We start from the raw sequence: 27,863 nt of genomic DNA on the forward strand, positions 1-27,863 counted from the left end.
GACAGACAATTAGCTTGCCATAGAAGGATCTTATTTTTAACAGAGTAGATTTAATTTATCCTGCAATCAGCAAAGTCCAGACGAGAAAAAGGCCTAGAGCAACAGAGGAAATGCAGCCTTGACGATGTGCAGAGTCTGCATTTCTCTGGTGGAGCTCAGGCTGTGACAATCATCTGTCCAGCCCATTTGCTCGTGACCTTTTTAATACTCTTCTGAGTGGTGTGATTTCTCACAACACACATACTAATAACTATCAACGTAATGAGCCAACAAGGGTACATGGCCAGGTAAGGAAGTGACATTGGGTACAGAATCCAATTTGCTTGGTCACCTCCTTTTTTCACAAGGTCACTAACGGCTAGCCTGTTTGCTTTCTCTTCCATCATTTTCCTTATACCTCATGCCCTTTCCTCTTTTATTTGTCCATTTCCCCACATACTACTTTACTTTACTTAAAAAAAAAAAAGCCACATTGATTAAATACTCTCAATGGGCAGGTTCTTTATATGTGCTTTAGGGATACAGATGGCCCCCCAAAATGTATACACACTTGGAATAATAATCCCAATGGATTAAATCTGAAAAGGAAGAAATATCAATGGAGCTATCAGCTGTTAAGTGTGTATACATTTTGGGGAGACCCTTTATTATCACACTTTCCTCACACAGCAACCCTTCAAACGAGGCATCGTTATTCCTGTTTCACAGATGTGGTGACTGACACATAAGGAAATGAGCTGGACAGGACACAGCCACATAGTGGTGTGCAGATCTCACACCCTGATCTGACTGACTCCAGAAACTATACTCTTTTTTTTTTAATTTTATTGATTATGGTATCACATAATTGTCCTCATCCCCCCATTCCCATCTCAAACCCCTTCCCACATATGCTCCCAACCCCCTGTTGTCCATGACCACTGGATAGGCCCATAAGTATGCACACAAGTCCTTTGGTTGTTCTCTCTTCCTTTACCCCCACCCTCCCCTACTTTCCCTCTAAGGTTTGAGAGTCTTGTCGCTGCTTCTCTTTCTGTGGGTCTGTTTTTGTTCATCAGTTTATGTTGTTCATCATTTCCTCTAGATGTGTGAGATCATGTGATCCAAGAAATACCCTTGTAAAAACCGAAACTGAGACAAGCCATAATGGTTATGCTGAGAGGCAAATGAATCAGTCTGTAGTGAGTTCTAGAAACTATACTCTTAATTAGTACTTCCTATACCTCCCCACTCCTGATCGTTTTTGTCTTTGAACTTCCAGAAGTAAAAATGGCAGTCCTTGCCAATCTCTGGGAACATGACTGTCTACATTTTAACTTTTCTTGGGCATTTTGTAATGTGATAGAGGGACCTCTGCCAGACTCAAGTCTCCTTAAGCACTGTGCTATCATCTCGCTTTTCATACGATAAATCAACTTTAAAGGCACTGAATTCAGAATCAACCAAAGATTGTCCTTAGATTTTTATTTTTTTTTTTAAGACACAGGAGTACATACTGAGCCCAGGAATCACTCTTTAAGCCCAGCTCCCACTGAGCTGATTGATGAAGCATAAGCAGGTATGCTCAGCCCTCCAAGTGCCAACATGTGCCAAAAGTTCAGTCTTGAGAAATAATATTCAGAAAAAAATCCCTGACAGGTACATTATCCATCATTTTTCACCAAACTAAGCCAAGACGCTGGAGCATTGAATAATGTTAGGCTGCCTTTAGAATTACCATTCCCGAATTTAATGTTAGGACCTCAGTCTGATTAGCAAACTCTGTTAAGAGAGCCACCACGTGGGGCAGTGGGGACAGCTCCTTCACATAGTTAATGATGTCAGCAGTGTCCTCTGGAGTTGCTCAGGTGGCCCCCATTCCTAGAACAGCTCTAGGAGGGTCACCTTGGAATTTCCTGGAAAAAAGTTTTTAACCCCACTTGTCACTCTTTCTCCCTGGATCTGGACCAGAAAAACTCCCAAAAGGAAACTCTCTCCATTACCCAGAGCAGCATGTTTTTCCCGACTAAGTGGCATATTTCTGATTCACAATGAACCATTTCCTTGACGTTTCTATATAGTTTTCCATAATTTCAGAGAAAGATCTATGCCCACTTTTAATAATTTCAAGACTTCGTGGAATACTTTTTCAAAACTATTATTCCCGTTATCCTAACAACTTCATTTGCATTTTTTAAAGCTACAGAATTGCATAAATTATTAGCCCAATCAACTCCTTTAGGAATAAGACAAAAAATATAATAATTAATAAACATATAATGTAGCCAATAATTTTTAATTTAAAGCTGTAAATGCTAAGAGTAGATTTTTAAAGTTTTATCACAAGGAAAAAGTCAGTAACTATGAACGGTGATGGATGTTAGCAAGACTGACTTGGTGATTATTTCACAATATACACAATATCAAATCAGAGTATGGTGCCCCTGAAACTAATGTGTTATATGTTAATTCTATCTCAACAAAAACATTAAGAAAATAAAAACATTATATATTGCAAATGTAACACATGATCATAATGGAAGTATTAATTAGATAATGGAGATTGTCTAAAGAATATCAAATGAAAAATTAGACTATCAAAGATTATAAAAAGAAGCAAATAGAAAACACCCATAGCCCCAAACTCTAGTAAGTACTATTTTATAGCCTCTTGTTTTTTCTTCAATGTATCAATATATGAAATACATTTTCGATGTTCTTAGAGTCTATAAAGTAAAATTATTGGCTATTTTTGATGTGGATATTGTATTATATTATATGTATATACTGAAATTTAATTAATGGTTCATTAATTTGGGGCCTTTAAAACATTTTCCAATTGTCACTGAACACCTTGTAGATAAATCTTTTAAAGCATCCTCAATCTTTTCTCTGCAATAAATAAACTAGATCAGGTTTTAAAGCATTAAGAGAAGTATAATTCTGATGCTAATGAAGGTCAACTCAACTAAGGTTCTTTCCTATGTCCTTATTTCTAATTATACTCTTCACCAGTGTTTCTCAAACTTCCTCTTATTTTTTAAAAATGCATTTTTTAAATTGATTTCAGAGAGGAAGGGAGAGGTAGAGAGATAGAAACATCCATGCATGAGAATCATTGATCAGCTGTCTTTGGTATGCCCTACACTGAGTATGGAATCCACAACCAGGGCATGTGCCCTGACCAGGAATTGAACTGATGACTTCCTGGTTTATAGGTGGACACTCAACCACTGAGCCAAGCCAGCTGTGCTTATTGAAGACAAACATATCAGTGCTCTTAATGCTTCTAACTTATTTCTAAGCCATATAGCTTCTTACATACTTACAAGTAGGAAATCAGGAATGAATCCATAATGTCCTAGCTATCAATGAGTTCCAGACTTAGTGTCTGAAAGGCTGTATCTATCTCTTCACATTTTCCAGAATAAACAACTGGTCTGTTGAGTTTGGTGAGGCTCATCAAGATAGGAACCCATCCAAGACTGTGGTGAGTTCTCATACAGAGGCTATCCGCCTTTATAGCTATCTTTAAAAAAAAAAAAAAATCATTACTAGAAAACCTTTTAACTGACTAGAGCTTTGCTTCCATTGAGACTACTTGGACATTGAAGCCCCCAGATACTTCCATGAGCCCAGCTGATTTTGAAGAAGCTGCTGGTGTTGCTAAATCACAGCCAAACGTGATGTATTGTTCTTCTATGTCCAGGTGAGGCGAGCCCTGAGGGTGATTCTGGGACTGGTTATTCTGGCCTGCCCTGGTGAGCAAGGATTTTGGACTTTGCTGATGCTGTGCTGGTGTGTGGGGTGGTTAAATGGATTGAATCTCTTTCTCGTGGGTACATAGGAAGCCTCGTGTGTACATCTGTTATACTTTAATTCAGGCAGAAACAAAATGAAGCTTTCTACATGAAAAACACCCTGGCCTGGCCCCTCTCCCTCACCTCCCCCACCTCCCCCATCACCACCCCCAAGCCTGGTGGGGGCACCACGGAAGGGAGCTTCCTGCGGGCCTGTCTGTATATTGTCTCCATATGCCACTGGGAAGCCTCGTCTTGAAGTCAAGTGATAAAGTTGCACTTCTGTTTCCAATGGCACGGGGCCAGGCCCGGGGGACTGGCAGGCCCGCAAGCGCCTCTCCGCGCGTCGCCAAGTACAGTAGTGCAGCTGGAACGCGTTTTCTCACTGCTGTGCCCCAGGACTGCGGTTAGGCTCACATTCCTGCGAATGTGACTGAAAAATGTTTGTGTTTTAGCCACAATCGCTAACAAATTACGCTCAGCTTATTCATGGCGCAGACCAAAAGAGAGCCTGACCCCATTATCAGAACTCAAACCCAGATGGCGAGGAGTCCCCGCCTAATGAGGGCCGCTCAGTCATTTCAAACAAATTTCTTGTCAATCATGCCACATGGCATATGGGGCCTCCTTTCACAGGCCTCGGAGGGAGGACGCAGAGGCCCTCAGGGGCCAAGCGGTGCCTTCTTCCCGAGACCGGTTTCTCCTTTGTAAAGAGCCTTTAGAACATGCCCTCCTCCTCTCCTCCTTTTCCTCCCTCCCTGCATCAAAAAACATGATTCTAGTCCTCCTGCTGAAGCTAGATGGCCGCATCACACTCAGCTCGCCAACTGGAGCAGCTGGGAAAGTCTGAACTCTGTATGTTCTTGGCCTGTCGCTCAGGTGGGAGGGGGAGACTCAGAGAAGAAGCATGTTGGTCCTTCATCAGACCGTGTGTGCCTCTGAATTCAAAATAACCTCACCAGCCACTGTAGTTCCAGGGTTATGTTCTCACTTTGGTGACAACCAAGAATTAGAAAGAGGCCCACACCAGTGTGTGGGCCTTGACAAAGGGTCAGGCAGCAGCCCTCGAACTTCCATCTCCTCCTGGGTGAGAGGCAGAAGAGCCTTGTCCTCTGCCCAAAGCCTTTGCCCACATAAGTCTACCTTCCCCCTGTCTGCTCCTGCCAGGCCAGGTCCCTCCTGACTTCCAGAGTCTACACAGGCCAGTCTCCTTCTTTGCTTCTCCCTGGATCTATAGGCCACGCACACTGCTTTGGCTCCGAAGCCTCACCCCTGAGGTTCTCTGGCATCTCCTGCAGGCTGTCACGCTTGGCTGTGGAACCCCTCCCCGGAGAGACAGCCACAGCTGCGTGTCCTGTGAAAGGACCCGACTGCCTGCTGCGAAGGGAACCGGCATAAATCGCAGCCTTAATTGCCCATATGGGAGACCTGCGAGGAGGGAGAGAGAGACATGGAAGAGCTGGGCGAGTGGGGAGCGGGAGGCCCGGGCCGGGGGCTGCTGTGGGGAAAGCAGCCGCCCCGCCAGGAAGTCCCGGAAACCGCCGTTTCTATAACTCGCTGCTAGGGATCCCCAACACAAGAGTCTGAGGGTGTCAGGACTGAACTCCATTTTCTGTGTGAGTTTGAGTCGAGAGAGAGAAAGATAAACAGAACCTTTCACCGGCAGGCATATTTTGGAGTTCAAGTATGACATGACGGCGTCCAAAATAGATTCCACATGATTGGAGCAGGTCCAGAAGCCCGGTCCCTGAATAGCAATCAGGGCTGGAAGCGAGGAGCCGGCATCCACAATCCTCACATAAAACATGGGAGAAACGGCAAATCCTGCACAGCTGTGAGTGCACAAGGACAGTCCAGACGTGGGGTTCGATGCTAAGGGCACATTTTCTTAAATTGCTCAGCTTAGTTTAAATGGAGGGCCTCTTTGGCGTTTTGTGTGTCTTTAATGGATACCCAGAACCTTACGACAACTTTCTTTTCCTGGATTTTCCTTTCAAAGAGAGAGAAAGCGTTCTGTCCTTTGCTACCCCCAATCCATGCAGAACTAATGGCCCAAGGACTCATGCTGGTTTATGCTCAAGGAGAGCTCCTCATAATCTGAAACTACCCAGGGTTCCAAGCATCTCAGAAGATGCCAGCTAAAAAGTCCAGGACCGCCGAAACCGGTTTGGCTCAGTGGATAGAGCGTGGGTCTGAAGACTGAAAGGTCCCAGGTTCGATTCCGGTCAAGGGCATGTACATTGGTTGCGGTCACATCCCCAGTAGGGGGTATGCAGGAGGCAGCTGGTCAATGTTTCTCTCTCATCGATGTTTCTAGCTCTCTATCCCTCTCCCTTCCTCTCTTGTAAAAAAATCAATAAAATATATTAAAAATAAACAAAAATAAAAAGTCGATGACCTCAGGACCTCACGCTGAAGGATGTGGACAGGTGGAGGGGCTCCTTCCTCAGCACTAGGCTGGGCAGCATCACTGACCTCCCTGACAATCAGTCTACACAGAACAGAAGCCTTGGGAGAAGGAAGGGAAGCTGGGAACAGGAAAGGAAGAGGGGCTACGGGAAAAAATTGGGAGCTCCAGGATGGAGCCCCTGGATGCAGACATCCCCTCTCCCATTTGTAGAAAATCATTCTCCTCTCAGTCACCAAAAGGCCTTCATGACCACCGCTCCTGCTTCCCAGCTGCTCCCCACCCTGACACAATTGGGCTCACGTGCATCACATTTAAGAAAGCCGTGCATTTTTTTATTATTTGAGAAAGTCTATGTTAGGTCATTCACTAGCGCCCAAACTGAGGCTCATGAGCCACATGCAGCTCTTTGGCCCCTGGAGTGTGGCTCTTCCACAAAATACCACGGCCTGGGCGAGTCTACTTTGAAGAAGTGGTGTCGGAAGAAGTTTAAGTTTAAAAAAAATTGTCTCTCAAAAGAAATCTCAATCATTGTACTGTTGATATTTGGCTGTTGACTAATGAGTTTGCTAACTACTGCGCTAGCTCAAAGCCTTCAGGTTAAAGGGCACCTGTTCTAAATGTGTTTTTGTGAGAATTCACCAATCCAGGAGTGTCCCCTCTACCATTTTGGGGGATCGTACATGCTGACTGTAAGTAAAGGGATAATAAACGGGGAATGGGGTCCTTATGGAGGGACAGCTGGGGCAGCGTGTGTTACAACCACCCTTAAACTGGCGGGGATGTCATCATCCTGCCTCAAATCAGAATGACAGAAATGAGGCAAGTAAACTCTCCCCTCTCCCTGCACTGTGTTGATATTCTCTCTCTTCTTTGCATGTTCCCATACATATTTGAAATTCTGGACTTTGGGCACATCATGAGCTGTTTGAGTTCCCAGATTTTTCTCCTTGGTTACATTAATAGGAATTGTCCTTCAGGAACTGAGGAATGATCAAACCAAAAAACAGCAGCTCAGAATTCCTACAGGTTATCCTTCCAATGGGATGAACGATGTATTGGGGATGGGGGGGGGAGGGAATAGATTTTTTTTTCTCTCTTCATGGCATGGGATGACTAACACAAATGTTAACACAAAGAAATGGTACTTCCAGAAACAGTTCTCGTCACTTTGGAGCTTTGTTGTTTTTTCTCTATTATTTGGAGTGAATGCAGCACTAACCATATATTGATATTTGTATAAATGAAGGCCTGTGATGTCTTGCTAGAGTTTTATTACTAAGGTTACAAACAAAACGTTGGTGTATTGCAAAGCATTGATTCATGGTTTTCACAAATGCCATGAACTACGTGAACTTAATGCTTCCAGCTTAGAGCAACCTTTAAGGATCATCTGGTCTGGTCCCATGTCTTCGGAGAAATAGGTATTATTATTTATAATTGATAAAGCACCTGAACTTTCAAAAGGCAACCTGTCTTGTCCAATTTCATCCAGCTACTAAAGAGTATTCTAGGAAGTGAAAGTCGTGTTTTCTGTTCCTAGTACAATTTTTCTTTAGAATGAAAATCCAACCAGCCTTAAATCCATAGAGATAAAAAGTAGTCTCGTGGTTTCCAGGGGGTAGGGGCAGGGGAAATGAAGAGTGACTGCTTAACTGGGATATGGTTTGCTTTGGGGATGACAAAAATGTCCTGGAACTATAGAGTGGTCTAGTTGTACAACACTGTGAATATGCAGAATACTACTGAGTTGTGCACTTTAAAATGGTGAGTTTTATGTTATGTAAATTTTACCTTAAAAAAAAAAAATCAAGAAAAAGGTATTGCCTTTGACTGCAATAAGTCAAGAATATGGTATTGCTTTTAACTGTTCACCCTTCTTGCCTCCTCTACTTTCTGTGAATTTCCCTGAGGTCAGGGGGTGTATCTTACATCTAGTTAGCCCTAGAATTCTCAGCATTATGTGTAATAATTCTATTGACATCTCCTTCCCTAAACAATGCCAACCAGTCTTTGAATTGTCCCAAACAGCAAAATGTTTTTTGGTGAGTGAGTTTATAAGAGTACCTCCGTTTTTTTGTCTAAACTGCCTTACTCCCCTGTTATCTATGACCTGAAAGGAGCTAGCTAACCTACAAGAGGCTAAAAATATTTCAGTCAAGGATGTGCCCCAGTGGTACCTAGCATAGTGCTGTGCCCTAGTGGATGCTCATCAAACATTTGTCCAGGGTGAGGAATGAATGTCCTGGGATTCCCCAGGAACTGAGAAGGGTGTTCCCATACAAGAACAGAATGTAAGGCCAATGCATCAGGTTTGAAGAGCCTAACCCTGTGAATTCATCGAGACCAAGTGCCCAGCATTACACCATCCCAAAGCAGCTTAACAATTACTCCTCAACATGAGAAATGGGTGATGAATATAGCTCTGTATATTATTAAACGAGAGGACAAGAGTCTGTTGTTTTAATGAAAGATCTACCTCTTGCTGTCAATCTTAATTTTCTTATGAAAACTCTCTCTCTAAAAGGAAAGTTATTAATTGAAAAGAGAACATGTACTAATTTCAGTAGAAAAAGATATGGTCAATTCAATGCCAACTGAAGACATCCAATTTCACAGATAGAAGAATACATAACACTGGAGGCCCGGTGCACAGAATTCCTGCATTTGGGAGAGGGGGGTCCCTCAGCCTAGCCTGTGGTGCCCTCTGGAAGTCCAGAAGCCCTTGAAGGATGTCTGACTGATGATTTAGGCTTGCTCCCCATCAGTCAGACATTCTTAGGCTGCCACAGAGGCAGGAGAGGCTCATACAACCTCCGCTGCACTCCCCAGTCATGAGCCTGGCTTGTGGCTCAGCAAGGCTTCCTCTGTAGGAGGGCACTGACCACCAGGGGGCAGCTCCTGCATTGAGTGTCTGCCCCCTAGTGGTCAGTGCACATCATAGGGACCTGTCATTCTACACTACAGTTTGGTTAATTTGCATATAAGCCTTTTATTATATAGAATAAAAGCATAAGTAATAAAAATTTAAAAGTTGTATGTAAAATATAATGAAGGGCATTATACTCATTTTTTCTTTCTTTCTGCTATTGTATTCAATAGTTTAAACTTTTAGGAGTTCCTGCTTATGTTTAACTCAACTGCTTAAAAATAATAGAAATAAATGTTATATCCAAAACTAGTTTCAGCACAAAATACAATCTGAATTTAAGAGCTTCAAAACTCATGGAAATAATGCATTCATGTCCCTCTTCATCCCTCTGAATTGACCTATATGTACCTATAAAATATAAAATATTTTAGTTTCATCAAAACATGGCACACAAATTTTCCTTAGGTTAGTCTTTGATTAAAAATTATCAGGATTGAGTAATTTGTTTTCCTTTTCCTATTGTCATTCTGTTATAGCACATTTATTTAGCATGTTTTTGGTTGAAATAAAGTCATTATAACAACAACAACAACAAAAAGTTCAAAAAGCAGTATAACTTTTCAAAAGTCAATGTGGAAAAAAGTTACTAAGCGTCATTTCATGAGGTAATTCTGCATTATCATGAAGTAACAATTCAACTCATTTTGATATAAGATTAAACAAAAAGCTTCCATCTTTTTCATTGATTTTTTTACTTGTACTTGGATTGTCTCTCCTTCAACCAATCCTGAATCAGGTAAGAGTTATGAGATGCCCACATCACAGAATCTTACATAAAAGTAGTCTAAAATCTCCACTCTCACCTGGGGAAGTATGAGAAGAAAAATTGTACTATAATGTTCTTACCGGGTCTACTTAGCTGGACAGTTGCAATCCAAGGATTTTAGCTCTTATGGTTTTTCTTTACTCTCACTGCTTAGAACTTATAACTGTTATCTTCACCCCAAGGCCACAGAGTAACAATGCTGTGTCAACAGGACCCTGTACATGTTGGCCATCAAACTGACAGTGGGGACAAGTCTTTTAACAAAAGGGTGGGAACCGCATTGGTCTACGTAGTCTTTTTCCCCTCAGGAATGTTGATATGACTAAATTCAAGGAAAACAAGTAAGTATACATAGTAAAACTGCTTTAGAGAATCCCATTATTTCTCTCGGGGAAGATTCTAATAGTTTCTTTCTGGTTGAAATAGACGTGAAAAAGCAAAACATACACTGCATCTTCCTTCTCAATGTATCTTACAATTCTGTGTCCTGTAGGTGGGGCAAAGAGATAGTATTGCATTCCATTTTAGCACAGTTTTCCCAAAAGACAAAACAGAGAAAAAGGACTTTGGTGCAGGTAATTTATGCAAGTGGTGATCATGGGAACCAGGGATGAGAGTGGAAGAGGCAGAGCGGGAGGGAGAAAGGCCCAATAAAGGTCCTGTTATCCCCTGGTTACCACTGAGGACAAGTGGCACTCATTCCTATTGGGGAACCCTTCAAGGAACATATAGAAGGCACTTCAGATTTATCCTCCAAAGACCAGGAAGCTGGTAGTTACCCGCTGCCTCCATTTCCCGTTGGTTGAGGGGAGATTAACCTCACCACAGGTCCAGGCCTTGGCTCTCTTGGGCTGAGTGAGCTCCAGCAGTTTGGGAGCTTTGTGTCTGTTGTATCATCAGCATCCCTGCTCAGAACAACCTCACTAACCCGACAGCTACCTTTCACTTACTACTCACCCAAAGAAACTGGTTGGCAGAAAGCCTGAAGAGGGATGGAGAAGGTCAAGCCTGTGAGACACTGTCTGTGCATGAAATTTCTGCCAAACTACATCCAAAACCCAAGTTGGCCTGAGATCACTTAGCACAACACCAAAAAATAAAAAATAAAAATTGCCATGAAGCCCAGGATTTTCCCCATTCATTTCACAGTTACTGAGCACCAACTTCCCCGTTAATGACAATAGTATTATTTAGGATATGAACACAAGCAAGAGCCACCACCCTGTCTCTTGAGTCTTTGGCTCTCAGTGCTAGCGGCACCTAAGCTTAAAGCTGGCATATCAGAGTCTGTGCCCTTGTTTTGGCTCAATCTCTGTTGCTCAGAAGGGTTCTTTCAGGGCCTCTACCACTGGGAGTGATACTGGCTAGTAAGTCCTTTCCTTGTTTTATTAGAATCAAAAGCATTCAAACCAGCAGATTCTCCACCTTGGCGTTCATTGAATAATAATTGTGCTTCTTATCTATGCTAGGCATGATGCAAAGAATTTGCATTATGAAAATAAATGAGTTGCATCTCCTGCTTCAGGAGAGAGAGAAACGTTTAACATGTATTGAGTGCCTACTAAGCATGGCATACTCTTTTTAAGAGTATTGTATATGCTAAGCAAAATAAGCCAGTCATTGAAAGAGAAATACCACATGATCTCACTCATTTATGGATAATAAAGAACATTATGGATGAACAAAAAGATTGATACAGAGGTAGAGAAGCATCGAAAGATTGTCAAGTTACAGCAGGAAGGCTGGGGAGGGGAGAGGGAGGTAAAAGGTCAACCGAAGGACTTGCATGCATGCATATAAGCATAACCAATGGATGCAAGACACTGGGGGGTGAGGACATGCATGTGAGTGGAGTGGGGGTGCAATGGGGAATATGTACACATGTAGTAACATAAGCAATAAAAAAAAGAATTTGTATATAAATTGGTATATTTTCTCCCATCACAGAGTTAGATATGAGAAAACTGAGACTGAGAAAATAATAGTCACAAGGCCTTGAAACTAACAAATAATAATGATGTTACTTCTCTAACTCTCTAACTAGTTGGCTCAAAAACTGTACCTTGTATACAATACTATTCCATTTCATGGATTGCATGATAACATTATTAAAATTTAAATGAGATATAACTAATGATTTTTGTTAATTTTATCAATCCTATAGAAACCTAATAAACGTGTAAATTATTTAAATTTGCCTATTGAAAGAAAAAGACTCTTATAATATATTGTTTTAAATCTAATGCTACCAATAAGACTCATATAAAAAAAAAAGTTAAGTAGCTTGTGCTCTATGCAGAAAGCATAAGGGGAGACAAAAGTAATCTATTTAAGTTTTAGATCAAAATGATAATATATTCAGCACAAATAAACTACTCTGATAAGAGAAATCAGTAATAAAACATTAAGCTATTATAAATATAGATAGAAGAAAAAATTGACAGAATTAATTATTGTGAAGAATTTTGACAATTTTTCAATTTTGTGATTGATCAGATAAATACCAATAATGTAACTGGACAGGAGATAGATAATATAATTAACCTGATTAAAAAAGTATATTAAATATAGCATACTATAAGCTTATACATTTTCTAGTATTCAGTTTTAAAAATCAAAATTATTATGTCACAGAGAAAGACTCAAGAAATATCAACTTAATTTAATAAATCTATACAATGAAAACCAAGATGTTAACTGGAAGCTCTGTCATTCCTTACTTCCCTGACAATCTTCTCTCCATTCACACATACAATTCTAACCACTAAGACATTATGAAACATTTTAACACTATTAGAATATAAAAAATTAAATTTTCAGATGCAAAGAACAAAAAATGGGGATATAATATGTCAAGTAAATGAAAGTCAAACTGTGTTCATGGGTCAATTCAGAGCTCTCTGTTTTTCTATTTTTAAAGAATAAAATTACAAAAATTAAATTAACTTCAGTGTTTTCTTGTAACAAAAAAAACCAAAATCTATAAAGTAGCAAATCTATTTTGGGAAGAAAAAAAAGAAAGAAGTTTATAAAATTAGAAGAATAAAAAATAAGAGCAGACCAAGAGTTGTTTAAAAATACTGAAAATCTGATGACATGATGAAATAATCAATTATATAGGAAAGTAAGATTTATTCAAACTAAGTCAAAATAGATATAGTGTGGACAGAAAAACCACCAAGAATAAAATAAAAATGTTAAAAAAGAATTACCTCTAAATGTTTCTAAACTAGATGTGTCTTTCAATGAAACTCCTTACAGTTTCAAGAAACAAGTAATTTCCATATTACATAAACTCTACCTCAGCTCAAAGAAACAGATGAGAAGTGATAAAATTAATTTTTAAAAGCTAGTATACTTTAAAATGTGATTAGAAAGAACTAAAACAGTACCAGGAATAATTTTGATTATAAATACAAAAGAGGAATTATAAATTAATAAAATAAGCAAATTGAGTGCAATAATAAAGTAGAAAAATAACCTTTTATGGTTATAGATAATACCAACAATGAAAAGATAGTTCCAAATGTGAAATATATTGATATAAATATTGCATAGATAGGTCAGAAGAACAATAAATCATCTTAAAAAATAAGAAATATGCAATTGATAAAATCCAACTTCAATTTCAGTTTAACAAAAACAACAATACCAATATCCCAATAACTATAAATACAATGATACTTTTCCTAACATGGTTTGGAATACTCCTCTAAACAAAGGTAGATCCTGTTATTGCTTAAGTTAATTCTGCTGTTGGTCTCAAAGTTTGCTTCCCAGAACAGTAGCAGTAGCATCAACATGGGAACTAATTAGAAATGCAAATTCTCAGACCTCACTCCATCCTACTGAGTGAGAAATTCTGGGGCAGGGGTCTTCAATATGAAGACAATTGTTAAAAGTACCAGAAATTTCATGAGCCAGTTTTTAAATACAGCTATTACAATTAATAGAATATGTAAACTTACAATTAAAGTATATTAAAATCAAAGATAGTAAGTACTCAAAATGCAATGCTTCCTAAATATGTGTTACTACAATATTAGCTAGGTTGGAGGGGTTTGTAGCTATTATATCAGGAAGGTGGAATTACATGGTTGTGGTACGCTGCTGCTTTCTCTTCTCTCAACTCCACCTTTATGCTTTCACATTGGAACTCATGTGCCTATGTGCATAACCCATGGACACAGACAGTAGGGTTGTGAGGATTTGGGGGAAAGGGTGTAAACAAAATGGGGGCAGGAGGAAGGGGACATATGTAATACATTCAATAATAAAGACTTACTTTTAAAAAGAAAGAAAGTGATGGAGAAAATGTTAATAATACAGATTAAACTTAAAGGTGTGTCTTTAAAGTAGTCATTACATGATATTGTGAAAAGCACACAAAAAACACACACAAAACAACAACAACAACAACAACAACAAAAACCTGATGGAAACTCTTCGAGAATTAGAAAACTTAGGTTCAGCAAGGAAGTCCCTCATGCTGTTGACAATCAAGTGAAGTTTCAACATATGTCTTTACTTGAATCTTTCATCTTTCTCATTAGTACATGTGAAAAAAAAATGTCAACTGACATTCACATTAGAATGTTCATTCATCAGTTACAACCATTGGTTGACTAAAGATACAAGAGTTCAGCAACTCAACAAAAACATTCTGTAAGAATAAATAGTTTCTGTGGAATCTGCAAGGAAGAATTTTGAGAAATGCTTTAGACAACATAAGAAAGGGGAAACGAGAGATAGGGTTGTTGGTAAGAAGAGTAAAAAAAAAAAAAAAATAAATAATCATTTATGAATACCTAAATTGTCTGTATAGAAAAATCTAAAAATCTAAAAAAGAGTTGCCCTGGCTGGGTAGCACAGTTGGTTTGAGCCTTAACCTGTATACCAAAAGGCTGAGGGCTCAATTCTTAGTCAGGACACACACCTAGGTTGTGGGTTCCATCCTTGGTCAGGGAGTCTACAGTAGGAGGCAACCAAGTGATGTTTCTCTCTCATCTCTTTCTCTCTCTCTCTCCCCTTCCTTCCTCTCTAAAAAATTGATAAAATAAAACATAAAAAATAAAGAAAAAGAAAAGAATAATCCGAGAATTAGATTTTCTACCTGTCATTTTTAAAAAGTAGAAAAATACAATGGGAAAAAAGATAATATTTATAAAACAAAAAACAATATGACTTACAAATAAGAAAGCATTTCCCACCACACACCTCATTTCCCACACCACCTACCTGCTACTATACACACTCCCATACCTCAGATGTAGTCTAGCAAATACTCAAAATCATATTTTTCCACACACGTTATTTTATGTAACTTTGTATATCAATATGTATATATTTATTTATATTAATGGAATCATTTCATACATAGCCTCTCTAATAAAAGATAAACATGCAAATTGACTGCACCTTCACTATACTCACAAGCCATGCCCACCAGTCAATCAGAGTGTGTATGCAAACTAACCCAACCAAGATGGTGGTTAATTTGCATATCCAGGCCAGAGCAAAGACTGAAGACAGTGTAGAAAGAAGTGCTGCCGAAGGGAGTGAAGCTGGAGAGAAGCAAGTAAGTGCGATGGTGGAGAAGGCAGGGAAGCAGGCGGGGCTGGGAGAAGGGAGAGAAGCCAGAGGGGCAGGGACACAACAAGAAGCCCTTTGTAGGAATCTTCCTGCAAGGGGCATCTGGTATATATATATACACACACACACACACACACACACACACACACACACACACACACATATATATATATATATATATATATATATATATATATATATATATATATATAATTTCTGTCATTACTCTTTTAAAATAATGAGAAATAGTGGGCATTTTCCCATAGGGATACAAATGTTTGCCTCATTCCTTTTAATGCCTTTTAATATTTCATTTTTCAACTATATGTTTATATCACAATTCATTTAGTTAATAACCATTTAGTTAATACACAGGTAGTTTCCAGAGTATTCCAACTGCAATCCAAGCTGCAAGCAACAATGTGTATTTTAAAAACAATAATGTAGCATAATTTCCGAATAAGTACTTAGAAGTAAAATTACTGGGCCAAATTATGGACACATTTTAAAGTTTCATAAATATTGTCCAATAGTATTAAAGACGTTTTAAACCAACTTATATTTCCACCACTAATGAATGATAATTGATATTTCTCCTGGGAATACCTCAGCAATATATTTTGTCATTGCTAATCTGATCAATGATAACTGATGCCATTTAATTTCTAATTATTTAATTATTTTTTAACATCCATGTTGCCACAAATGAATAACTTATTAACTATTTTTTTCTGTGAATTATTATACATAATCCTATTTTTTGGGCTGTTTTTTATTGATTTATAATTTTTCTATATTAAAAAATTAGCCTCTTATGCATATCTATTGTAAATGTTTCTTTATGCTTTTATTATGGTGATATTATTGTCAAATTAGAGTCTTCATTTATATCATAAAAAATAATTGTTCAGAGGTCTTCTTCAATCAAAATTTATGTTTTATAAATTGCCCAAAATTTATTTTAATAATTTCATTCTTATATATAACTCTTTAATTCACCATGGATTTATTTTTATATGAAATGTTAGGGAGAGATTAAAATTATCCCTGCCCAACATTTGTTTGGTATGCTGGGAACTGTTAAAATATTTAATGTTGACAAAAAATATACATATTCCTGCTTCAGTGTATTTCCAGTCTAGTTGGGCAAGACTTCCAATAATCACATATTCTCATCAAAATTGTGATTCATGCTGAAAATTAAAGTTACATGGTGCTAAATGAAAACTTATAACTTAGAGTAAAAGAAGATTTAATGAAATGGAATTATTTAAGCAGAAATAATAAAGAAGGGACTACAGTTGAGAGTTTGTTCCTTTCAACCACCTTCAGCCAATTCTCCCATCCCCTAGCTGACAACCATAAATCCGAGTTGCTTTTCTGTGTTTTTTTATTTTTATTTTTTTTAGATTCCACATATATGTGAGACCATGTAGCATTTGTTTTTCTTATTTAACTTAGTCTAATACTCTCAAGGTATACACATGTTATCACAAATGGCAGGATTTCTTTCTCTTTTTTTATGGCTTGACTAGAGGCTTGGTACACAAAATCTGTGCACAAAGTGTGTTAGGGAGGGAAAAAGCCTCATCCTGGCCTTCACCTACTCCCATCTGAGATCCCTGTGGGATCGGGCCTAAACTGTCAGTCAGAGATTCCCCTCACAATTTGGGACCACTGGCTCTTAACTGCTCACTTTCCTCCTGCCTGATCACCCCTAACCTCTCTGCCTGCCAGCCTGATCACTCCCAACTGTCCTCTCCTGCTGGCCTGATTGCCCTTAACTGCCATCCCCTGCCAGCCTGGTTGCCCCTAACTGCCCTCCCCTACCAGCCTGGTCACCCCTAACTGCTTTCCCCTGCTGGCCTGATAGCCCCTAACCGCCTCTGCCTTGACCCCCACCACCTTGGCTTTGTCTAGAAGGATGTCCTGAAGGATGTCCAGAAGATATCAGGTCTAATTAGCATATTACCCTTTTATTAGTATAGATAGTATTTTGTTGTAGGTTTATTCATCTACTGATGGACACCCAGGTTCTTCCCATTTCTTGGCTATTGTAAATAATGCTGCAATGAAATGGAGGTGGTGATTTCATTTCCTTCAAACATATACCTAGAAATAAATTTGCTATATCATATGGGAGTTCTATTTTTAATATTTGAAGGAACATCAATGCTGATTTTCATTCTGGCAGTATCAATATACATTCCCATCAACAATATACAAGGTTTGCTTTTCTCTACTTCTCACCAGCATTTGTTATCTTTTGATGCTAACCATTCTAAAGGACATGAGGTAAAATCTCATTATGGATTTGATTTGCATTTCCCTGATGAGTACCATTTCATGTTAATATTGACCATTTGAATACCTTCATTGGAAAAAAGTTAATTCAGATTATCTGCCCACTTTTTAAATTGGATTAATTGGAGGGTGTTTTGCTTTGTTTTTGCTATTGGTTCCATGAGTTCCTTATATGTTTTGGATATTAACCTATCAGGTATGTGACTTGCAAATATTTTTCCCATTCTGTGGTTGCCTTTTTTATTTTATTGATCATTCCATTTGCTGTGAAGAAATATTTTTTTCGCTTGATGTGGTCCCACTTGTTTATTTTTTAAATTTTGTTGCTTATGCTTTGGGTATAACCAAAAAATAATTGCCAATACTGAAATAAAGAAAAATTTCCCTATATCCTAGTATTTTTATGGTTTCTGGTCTTATCTAAAGATCTTAAGTCTTTAATCCACTCAACATTAAATTTTGTGAAAGGTATAAAATAGGGGGCCAGTTTTATCCTTATGTATGTGAATATCCAATTTTCCTTTTATCATTAAATGAGACTGTCTTTTCTCCACTGAGAATTCCCAGCTTTCTTGTCAATCAGTTGTCCATATATACATGGATTTATTTATAGGATCTCGATTCTGTTTCATTGGTCTATGTGTCTGTTTTTATGCCAGTACCATATTATTTTATTAGATAAATAAGTTCTGGGTGTAATGTACAACATGATGACTATACTTCACAATACTGTATTGTATATTTAAAAGTTGCTAAGAGAATAAGATCTTAAAAGTTCTCTTCACAAGGAAAAAACTATAACCATGTGAGGTGTTGGATGTTAACTAAACTTATGGAGATAATCACTTTACAATATACACATATGTCAAATCATTATGTTGTATACCTTAAACTTATAAAATGTTATATGTCAATAGTATCTCAATACAACTGGGAAAATAAATAAAAAGTTAATTAACTTTGAAAAATGAGCTAAAGAAGTAAAGTTGAATGGGACAGGAAGCTTTCCAGACAGGAAGCAGTAGGGAGGCTCATTGGGGGAGGTGATAGCACAATCTAGATAATTTCAAGAAGGACGAGGGCAAAGGATCTATGGAAGCAGAGAATGTAGCTAAAAATGTCAGCAAGGACCATATCAGGAAGTGTCTTGGAGATTATGGCACCAATGCCGGTTTTTATCACAGGAACAAGAAGTAGCGTTTAAAGGACTGTAAGCTGGAGAGTGACATAATGAGCTCCATATCTTGCAAAGATTATTCTTACAACAAAAAATAATGATGGCTAGTTATTAGGTTATTATGCAGTTATATGACATACATTTATATATAATAATTTTAATACTAACGAAAATTAGAAACAACTGTTGGAGTATGGCTCCATAAATTATAATATATTCATTAAACAGCCACTGACAAGTGTTCTAAAAGAATTTGTAGTCCCATGGGAAAATATTGTATTAAATTCAGGAAAACTAACCATATATACCCTATAACCATTTTATATCTATGACTGTCATAATAGACATCAACATATTTACTCTGAGGAGTAAAGTCATAATGCTTTCATTCTCATTTCTATTTTCTTAATTTCTTAATTCTTAATTTTAATGTATGAATTATATAGTAAAATTTTTCATAAAGATTAATTATATATCACTAGAGGCCTAATACATTTAATTCCTGTAAGAGTAGGCCTTTCTTCCCCCAGCTGCCGGCACCAGCTCCCCTCTGGCACCTGGAACCTGGGCTTCCCTCCAACACCTGGCTTTTCCTCCCAGCCCTGGCTTCATCAGGAAGGTCATCCGGAAGAACATCCAGAAGGTCATCCAGATGGACGCCTGGTCTAATTATCATATTACACTAATATTATAGAATTTTATAGATAATCATGCCTTCATCACCAAAGAAAATATATTCTGGAGAAATTCTTAATTGGAAAGAAGATTTGCAGAAGAAGATATTAGGAGGTATTGAAAACATTCCCAGGCAATATTTGCTGTCTTCTAAACACACAAAACTAAACATCAGTCCTGTGTGTGCACATATAAGTGCAGTAACCTCAGTAAAAACTTCCTCTATCAGTTTCCCTACCATCAAGACCAAGTGGCTGATCTTTACTCCCTATTCCCTACCTGGCACAATCCCATGCCTCCCCAAGACTTGTCTCCACTCAGTGTTTGAGAGGATAGAGTCCTAGGCTACAGGACAGCCATCTCCTGCCAAACAGTTATCAGGTCACCCCTTGCCAAAGGGCTGAACCTTCACCTCGACCAACTTCGCCATTGCCCACCCGAAAAATAAAACAGGTAAGAGCTGTCCTTTACTGAAGGCCCACTGAGTGCCAGGCACTTTACATGAATTACTTTACACCTCCATGATAATCTTGTAAGGTAGACGGTGCACTGTTTACTTATGCTAAGCTGCTGAAGCTAGAAGATACTACAAGGAACAACTTGAAGAGCAATGCTCATGTACCTTTCACAAATCAGTCTAACGAGTCTTTCAGCTCACCAGGCAGCACTTCTCCAAGCAGCCTGTCAGTGACCAGGTCCCTTCCCTCTTGTTCCTCCAAATCCTGTCCTGAATTGTTTTTGTATGTGTGCTGAAGGCTGTACCACCGGGTCCAGGTTGCAGTCAGCAGAATGAAGAGTGTGGATGAAGCAGGACTAGAGCAGAGGTAGCACACTTGCTCTCTGAACACTCTAATCATGAGATCTTCACCACAAGGAAGCTCGTTCTGCAAGGGAGGCTGGGTAATGTAGTTTAGTAGAGAGCCCAGGAAGGAGGAGAGGTCAGAGGTATATGGAAAGCTAACAGCCTCTGCCATGGAGATGGTTCTTTTAAGGATGAGGAAAGTACAACACAAAGAAGTTTGGTAATTTTCCCAAAGTCACACAGGAGAAAGTGGTGGGACTCAAATTCACCCACTCACCTAACCAACTCTGAATTCCTAGTCTTTTCACTATACCAGTGTGCTAACATTCCTTCCTTCTTAGCCTCTCAGTTCTTGAGAATCCATGATTCTTAACGAAAGGAACAGAGTTGGCAAACTGGCACCTTTCCTTGAACTCTCAACTCTATGGGTTGTCAGACTAAGGCCTGCCAGCCCAGTTCAGCCCACTACCTACTTGGTAAGTAAAGTTTTACTGGAATGCAGGCAAACTCACTGTTTTATATATTGTCTATGATTATTTTTATACTATGATGGAGGATTTGCATAGCTGTGACAGAGCAAAAGTTTGCTGATATTGCTTTGGATCATCTTTGTATATCAAGAACACTTTTTTAAAATATATATATATTTTATTGATTTTGTACAGATAGGAAGGGAGAGAGATAGAGAGTTAAAAACATCAATGAGAGAGAGTCATCGATCAGCTGCCTCTTGCACACCCCCTACTGGGGATATGCCCGCAACCAAGGTACATGCCCTTGACCGGAATCAAACCCGGGACCCTTCAGTCCCCAAGCCTACACTCTATCCATTGAGCCAAACCGGTTTCAGCAAGAACACTTGTTCTAGCTGAAGGATTTGTTAACCAATTGCATGGTAAGTTTTCATGAGCTCTCTACCTACTCAACTAATAGTCTGAACTGCAACTTAGAAAATAAAGTAAAAATCCCATTCTAAGGCCTTTTAAGAACAGACATAGATGTTAAAATCAGGATTTTTAAACAGGATGGAAGAGAGGCAATATCAGTGCCATGCTGAAAGGCAACAGAGTGACTGAAAGAATAACAGAAACACATTCTGGAGCTGTTCCCTTTATACGGTGTTGATAAAATTTGTTAATACCATATGTTAGTCATATGCGGGGAGGCATGGTCTGTCTATGAATTTTGGAATTTTACCAGCAAACTTGTAAGATCTGAAGTCACAGATTTGCTGAACTGCTCATCTCCATGCAGGCTGTGGCTGGAGGTTGAAAGAGAGGGCAGAGGTAAAGCTGTGTCCGTGCAGCTTGAGCTGGGTGAGGCTGAACGGGACATCTTGTCAGTCTCAGTCAGTGTTACCTGGGAATGTTAACGTGGAGGAAAATGCAGCTTCTTTCTCTGTAGGTATATGTTTATGAACTTGGACTTTCCCAGAACAATCTGATTGCTGTCAAGCTATGCAGCTGTGAGGTTAACAGGACACACCACTAATGGGAACTTGTTAGGTTTAGTATCTTTCATTAAATCATTCTCATTTCTATTTTTTTTTTAAATTTGAACTCTTAATTTTAATGTATTAATTATATAGTAAAATTTTTCATAAAGACTAATTATATACCACTAGAGACTCGATACATGAAATTCTACTCTCTCTGCAGATCTAATTTGGTGCCCACTGCTCCTATATGACACTGAGTGAGCTCACTTATCTAAGTCTTCATGCTTTGGTTTCTTCATGGTTTGTCTTTAGTTCTTCAGGTCAAACTGTAGCCTGGAGAACAAAATCTCCCTCAGTGTTTTAGTTCAGACCCAAAAACCCAACTCCAATTGAATACAGGATGTAGCGAAGGAAATCGTGTTTAAAGGATGAAGAAGCCTTGGGTAACTGAGTTCCCATCTCTCAGAACCCATGACTTCTGAAATCAAGACATTTACTTCCCCAAAATTCAGAGGGCAGAAGATAACATTCCAAAAGTTATAAAGAGATGAGCTATTTCCCTCTTTGAGTCCAAAAGAATCCATGGAACTTGCTGAATTTTCACGTGCCCATACTTCTGGCAAAGCATTTTCCTGAGCCTGCCTTACCAAGGTCTGAGCTGCAAGACTGTGGTGTCTTCTCATAGCTATGAGAAATGGCAAGAAAAATCCCAGTGAACTTCATCCTCAAATTCTTGCTGCAAATGTATTGTTTGAAGGAAAGAGTATGTAATTCCAAACAACTATCCCCTTTCATCCCCTCTTTCCAGCTGGAGATCAGTTTTTGTCCTTGGTTTCCTCCCCTTACCCGCTCCTGCTTTGTTGGAAAACTCCAGGATGTGAGTTATTGTAGCATAACTCAAGCCTGGATACTGTAGGGGTATTTGGCCTTCAGGTTTGTGCCTAGCTGTGCCGAACTCATGAATTATTACACAATAATTCATGTCATGTCATGTCCTATTGCTTAATTAACTTTCCTATCAGACTAACGCATTTTTGCATCAGCAAATGTGGTGCCCTCATATGACTTAAAAGCATTCCTTCATTTTATACCGGTGAATCAGGAACACTGTGCACAATTTATTAAAGGTGAGTTGAATCTCAGGGCTGGGATAAAACCCATCATCTTTTATGTAAATAAAGTGTCAAACCTGCCCTCAAGATTAGAGGAAAACAGAAAAAGTGAGGACCATTAGCTAGTCTTTTGTGCCATAGTAAAAAGAAAAGTAATTTTCTGGAATTTGTATAAAGAAATAGTGAAATCATGCCTCCCCTCCCATGTCCAATCATATAACTGGTCCAATTTCAAAACATATGCTATCCTGTTTTGTTAGTTTGTTTGTTATTTTGTTTTAACTGGTTTTAGATCTGCAGGTGTCATCTCAAAGGATAAAACATCTGTGATTTTTCTTAGAAAACAAAGAAGAATATATGTACAGTGACAGATGATATCAGCTGCCACTAAGTAACAACAGTCACAGTCCTTATTATAAAGCCTCACAAATTCACAAATTGGGCATCTGTAGTTCAAGGATTAGCACACTTTTCCAGCTACACATCCCAAGCTTGTGCTCTGTCCATGGGCCAAGAGCAAACTTTTCTCAAGCTTAATGCATTCTGCCCAATCAGATAAACAATTGGTCCCTTGCAAAAAAGAGAGAGTAGTCCATCTTTAATTCTGTGGAAAATGTAGATTTAATAGCAATGGAGGAAGAAAAGGCAAAGTTGTCCCAATTATTGTTGACTAGCAGGAATAAAGCTGAGGGCTGAGGTGAGCCACCTGGTCAGCCACATGAGGTCATGTCAGTCGCAAGCATCTTACTTTAGAATCTGTGAGGAATGGTGTGAATGAGGAACCAAGTTCCCACCAATCACTGAAGTGGCCTTAAACTTTGAGAAGAGAAAAAACATCAAGATGTAGTTCTCATGATACCGCATTCTGGTTCAGTGAAAGGAGCACAGAACTTGGAATTAGGCTTTGATATGATCCCCAAAACAACCTATTTGCTGGCAACATGACTTCAGGCAAAATTTTTAATGCATCTAACCCTCCATTTTTCAGTAATGACCATATTAAGGATGTAAAGATGCCATTAAGTAAGATGTTTGGGAAGTAAATAGCAAGATAAGACATTAGATGACTATAGTCACTTCAGGTCTCCAATAAAGAAGTGTAAACAAGGGTTCTTTACATCCTACATATGTGGGTTTATTCAGAAAGGCAGATTGGCCTCTGACAAATGTTTCCTAGGAGCACTAATCATAGTGAGCAAATGGCCTTGCCCTATGGAAAAACACTGACTGTATGAACCAGGAAGAATGTGTTGGGATAAAAGGAGAGTTCACCTCATCACATTTCCCAACAAGCTAATAAATACACTGATAACTCGGATATCCGAAGGCAGCTAGTGAAGGAGATCACATTTGTAGGTTTGGGTCCTAAGAAAAGATGCAGGTTTCACCCTGAGTACAGTTTCACAAGGAGTACAATTACACAGAAGGTTACAATATTAATCCCTGCAAGAATAGATGTCATGTGAAGGAAGCACGGAAATAAAAATGCTGATGCCAGCAGATCAAAGATGTCAGGACCAGATTCCTTGGACTTTTTGAGAACTGCAAAAGGTCTTTCTTATGTCACAGGCAACTCAGAAAGAAGCTTCCTGCTTCTGAAATACTTCTTTCAGAAAGAAATAAATTTGATTAACCACTCAGTAGTCATTTAGAATGAGTTCTTACATGTAAATGGTGTCCTCTAAATATGACATGGAAAGAAGAATTTTAATAGGAATGATTTTTTTCAAAACAAATATTCCCTTTTAAGCTCTGTCACTCACTCCCTGTCCAAGAAGGGAATTACATGGTGGGAGACTAGGATTTCCAGCTGCTGGGGGCAGATGCGTTCAGTTTATGGATTTATCCACAGTGAATATGGAGATTGAAGTCAAGCTGAGAAGGCAGCTGTTGCGGAGGAGATGGCCAAGGAGGAGTGAAATCAAAGACGTGTCCAATTCTGGTTGCTGAGTTCAAAGAAAGGGAGAGAGAGTCAGCTAGCGTATAGGATAGGATGTAGTCAAGTCTACGAAGAGTCTCAAAATCTGCGAGGTGGATGCTAAAGGCAAATAAGTTCCCCCAGCAGTTCATTTTTGTTTATTTTCTAAGCCTGAGTCCTTCTGCAGAGACAGGCCTTTCTGCAGTCCAAACATGGGCATTGGCGATAACTGGCCACCTGGGACACTGCTCAGGGAAGTGTTGTGTGTGCGGCAGCTTAGGGGAGGCCTAACAGAGAAGCTGCAGAAGCACTTTGTAGCTTCAAAAGGCAGGAAGTGAGACACTGAAAATCTACAATGGGGGTGTGAAAGTGCTAGATTCCAACATCTAATTTAGTCTTTTAAAAATAATCTTTGGGCCCTAACTGATTTGGCTCAGTGGATAGAGTGTAGGCCTGCAGACTGAAGGGCCCCAGGTTTGATTCTGGTCAAGGGCATGTACCTTGGTTGCAGGCATATCTCCAGTAGGGGGTGTGCAGGAGGCAGCTGATCGATATTTCTGTCTCAACGATGTTTCTAACTTTCTCTCCTTCTCCCTTCCTCTCTGTAAAAAACAAACAAAACAATAAAATACATTAAAAAAAAAAAAAAAAACACAAAACCTCTTTGGGAGCCTTTACACTGAAGACAGAGAACTTGACTTGGGACTGCAGTTGGTATTTAAATAGCATATCGGATTTTGTTGAAGCAGTATGTAGTGGCTCCCAAACATCAAATGCTTCCAAGAAGTATGGGAGCCAATGGGCCTGCTGGCCTCCTTTGACCTGGAATAAGTAATCTTGATGTTTTCCTCTCTTCAAAGTAGAGTACAGAATGGAGGAGGATCTCTCACTAACTGAGAGAGCTGGCTCCTCTTTGTTTTTTGTTTTTTTTAATGTTATTTTAATCTTTATTGTTGAAAGTATTATTTACGTCTCCCTTTTCCCCCCTTCTAGCCTACTCCCCACCCCTGCCCCAAGCCTTCAACACCCTATTGTCTTTGTCCATGGGTTGTGCATATATGCATACAATTTTTTTGGTTGATCTCTTCCCACTATCCCACCCATCTCCACCTCCCTTCTGAGATTCCACAATCTGTCCTATGCTTCCGGGTCCCCAGACCTATTTTGTGCAATGGTTTATTTTGTTCATTCCATTCCATGTAGAAACTCCACAAACAGACAAAGGTGTCTAACCAAAGAAAATCCCTACCAAAGAGAAGAAAGGTAACCCACCTCCTACCATTACACATGCGCACTGGAGCAAGGGCCACTCTCTGGGGATCGCCCTCTGCTGCCCTCCCAACCACAGCAGCTGCTGCTTTGGAAGCTAAGCTCTACCATTGCATTTTCCCTGCATCAGCAGCACACAGCTGCCTTTGGTCATCTCGCTGGGAAGGCAATAGAGCTTCCCGCCTTCTTCTTGAAGTGGCATCAGCTGTGCCCCTTCTTCTCTGGCTCCACCCACATTCCATGGCTCTGCTCAATAGCTACTCTGCTACATCTAGCCCTGTTTTGGCAGAGAGTCCTGGCCAAGTTTCTGACCACAGCTGTTCCACCTAGAGTGTAGCTGGTGGGTCAGAGTGAGACCTAAAACAGCTGCATGGTTCAGGATAGGCGGAAAGGAGAAGGGAAGTGTGTATAATACCAAGGTTTGATGAAGATGCATTTGCACATATATTTGCTTCTGTTTGCAGGTATGGGTGGATGAGTAGGGTGTGGTCATATGAGAGCCAGTGTGTGCATATCTTATGGAAAAGATTATGCGTGTGGAAGGTGAATGAAAGTATCTGTAAATTGGTATTTATGGACAGAGTAATGCATGTACATTATTGGATCTGGCTCTTGTGGCAAGCCAAATTAAATTTAGGTGACTCAAAATCTCTCCTTGAAATATATATATATATATATATATATAAAAGCTTAAGTGATCCTCTGATCATTAACTGTCTGACCCGTAGCTCTGATGTGCACTGACCACCAGGGGGCAGATGCTCCGACTGGTAGCTATGAAGAGCACTGACCATCAGGGGCCTGACGCTCAATGTAGGAGCTGATGAGTGACAACAATTTTGCAGAGTGCCCTCTTGCACTCCAGGACCCCTTGGTCCGGGATGTCAGACTGCTGGTTTTCACCCCATCCCTGCAGGCCAGGCCGAGGGACCCCCACCTGCCAGAGAGGCCCCACACACTCCATAGATGCCATTTGAGCCCCAGTGCTGCTCCCGATGTAGCAGGACTAAGGGAGGTTGGCTCCAGGGTATGTCTCCCAATCCGGCCCTACTGACCACCTTCTACAATAATTAATTTACTTTCAATGTACAGGAATCCGTGCACCAGGCCTCTAGTATAATTATAACAGCATCAATCTATGCTAGTCTTTTTAGAGGGCCCAAGCATGTGATATGAGCTGTTTAAAGAATATCTAAGTGTTTATAATATAAATTAAAGCGTTTCTGTTTAGCCAAAGTCTTCAAGTATTGGTCAGGGACTCCTGAGTTCTCTTTGAAGCTCTATGTCTAAGAGCACCCTTGAAGATGAAGTTTATCCAGAAGCTCTGCTTTGTCAGAGTCCAGATGCTCAGAAGCCTGATGGCACCAACACATGGCTGCATGACACAGGCTATGAAATCTGCCAATAGACATCCATAGGACTTTGTTGCCTACCAGTTTTTTTGCCCTGATCACCTCATTTTCTCCTTCCTAACTACTGCACAGCTGAAATTTGTGTTCCCCTAGCCTAATATATGGCATGGAATCCAGCATGGTGCTAATTTATGGGGGGCACCCATGCTTGAACTTCTCTTGGATTTTATGTCCTCACTTGTTGGCTGGGTTTTAGATCCAAGAACATGGTTCTAGTTTTGCCTTCAGATATTGACAAGCAGACAGTGCCTGATCAATCATAATTTGTGAGTCAGTTTTT

This window comes from Pipistrellus kuhlii, unplaced genomic scaffold (assembly GCF_014108245.1).
Source record: "Pipistrellus kuhlii isolate mPipKuh1 unplaced genomic scaffold, mPipKuh1.p scaffold_m20_p_12, whole genome shotgun sequence".
NCBI lineage: Eukaryota > Metazoa > Chordata > Mammalia > Chiroptera > Vespertilionidae > Pipistrellus > Pipistrellus kuhlii.